Genomic DNA, 2,191 nt, shown 5'->3' with positions numbered 1-2,191 from the left:
ATGGACCACAAAGACTGGAAGGATGTCCATCTGACATTCTCAGTGGGAAAGTTGGAGGCTGATATTGCCGGACGGCAATTCGGCGAGGATCTCCCCAAGCTGTCCGACTCTCTTTTACGAAGAGAGTTCGAGACAAAAGAAAGACTGGCTGCCTCAATGTCTCATCAGACTACTCTTGAGACGATGGCAAGTGACCCCAAGGTCCATGAAATGTTCATGGTAGGGGCTAAGTCTCACCTAGCCACAGTGACGAAGGACCTTTATAGCTTCGTCAGGGCAAGGAGAGCTTCGTGTTCACCGGGGCCTCGGTGAGACACGAGCCAAGGAAGTTAATCTCCTCCAACATTTGGGGAAAAGACCTTTTCCCTACCGATGTGGTCAAAGAGGTTGTTGATAAGGCCGCCGTGGAGAATAGAAACCTTCTCCAGAAGTGGGGCCTGGCTATCAAAAGAAAATCTTCCCCGGATGAGGGTCCTCAACCAAAGAGGAAGAATATGAGGACTAGGCTACCGTCTCGGTCAGCCAAGCCTTTTAGACAGCAACAGCAACTGCAATTGCCATTGCCTCCAGTGCCCCAGATGGTGGCACAAACCCCGACTACTTTTCAGTGGGTACCCCAGGCTGTGCCAGGTCAGTCATCCACATTCACCCCAATATTCGAAGGACAGTCTTCTTCCTTTCGTGCAAAACCTAGAGGAGCAGCCAGAGGCTCGTCTAGGCGCCCCTCAAGGGGAAGGGGATTCAGAGGTGGTCGTGGTCAGGGAGGCAAGACCTCAGGACGGCAGTCCAAGTGAAACGATACCGGTAGGAGGGAGACTGATGAAATTTTGGGATCGCTGGACCTTCGATCCCTGGGCCCAAAGCCTACTCAAGAATGGACTGGGCTGGAGCTGGTACAGCACTCCACCCCCGTGCCTTCGGTTTTTCCAACACTCCACCCCCGTTCTGGAGGAGTACGTTCAAGAACTGTTGGAGAAAAGGTGATCCGAAAGGTGAAGTCCATCAAATTCCAAGGGAGGCTGTTTTGTGTTCCCAAGAAAGACTCGGAAAAGCTCAGAGTCATTCTGGACTTGTCGCCACTCAACAAGTTCATAGTGAATTGCAAATTCAAGATGCTAACACTGCAACACATAAGGACCTTACTGCCCAAGAGGGCATACTCAGTCTCTATAGACTTGTCAGACGCCTATTGGCACATTCCAATCAGCCGTCGACTCTCCCCCTACCTAGGGTTCAGGCTACAACGGAGACTATACGCCTTCAGAGCCATGCCATTCGGGCTAAACATAGCCCCAAGGATTTTCACGAAGCTTGCGAGCGCAGCTCTCAAACAATTACGCCTAAAGGGAATTCAGGTAGTAGCCTACCTGGACGACTGGCTGGTGTGGGCAGCATCCGAGACCGAATGCTTGCAAGCTTCCAGTCAGGTGATCCAGTTCCTAGAGTACCTAGGCTTCAAGATCAACAGAAAAAAGTCTCGACTTTCTCCATCCCAAAGGTTCCAGTGGCTGGGAATCCACTGGGACCTTTTGTCACACAGTTTCTCCATCCCGACGAAGAAAAGGAAGGAGATAGCGGGCTCTGTCAAGAGACTTCTAGATTCCGAAAGGATATCAAGACGCGAACAGGAGAGGGTACTAGGCTCTCTCCAGTTTGCTTCAGTGACAGACCCAGTGCTAAGAGCACAGCTAAAGGATGCAACAGGAGTTTGGAGAAGGTATGCATCAAACGCGCGAAGAGATCTGAGAAGACCAGTGCCGCCTCGGCTACGTACTCTTCTCAGGCCTTGGTCCCAAGCCAGACATCTAAAGAAGTCGGTTCTTCTTCAGCCACCTCCCCCGTCGATGACGATTCACTCAGACGCCTCAAAGGAGGGATGGGGAGGTCACTCACATCGGAAAAAAGTCCAGGGGACTTGGTCCAAGCTATTCAGGACCTTTCATATAAACTTTCTAGAAGCTATGGCAGTGCTCCTTACCTTAAAGAAAGTCTCCCCGCGTCACTCGATCCACATAAGATTGGTGATGGACAGCGAGGTGGTTGTGAGATGCTTGAATCGACAAGGGTCAAGGTCACCACCTCTCAACCAAGTGATGCTAGCCATTTTCCGATTGGCGGAAAAGAAGAAGTGGTACCTGTCGGCAGTTCACCTTCAAGGAGTCCGCAATGTGACAGCGGACGCTCTATCCAG

This window comes from Palaemon carinicauda, chromosome 39 (assembly GCF_036898095.1).
Source record: "Palaemon carinicauda isolate YSFRI2023 chromosome 39, ASM3689809v2, whole genome shotgun sequence".
Taxonomy (NCBI): domain Eukaryota; kingdom Metazoa; phylum Arthropoda; class Malacostraca; order Decapoda; family Palaemonidae; genus Palaemon; species Palaemon carinicauda.
Note: the sequence above shows the minus strand (reverse complement) of the source record.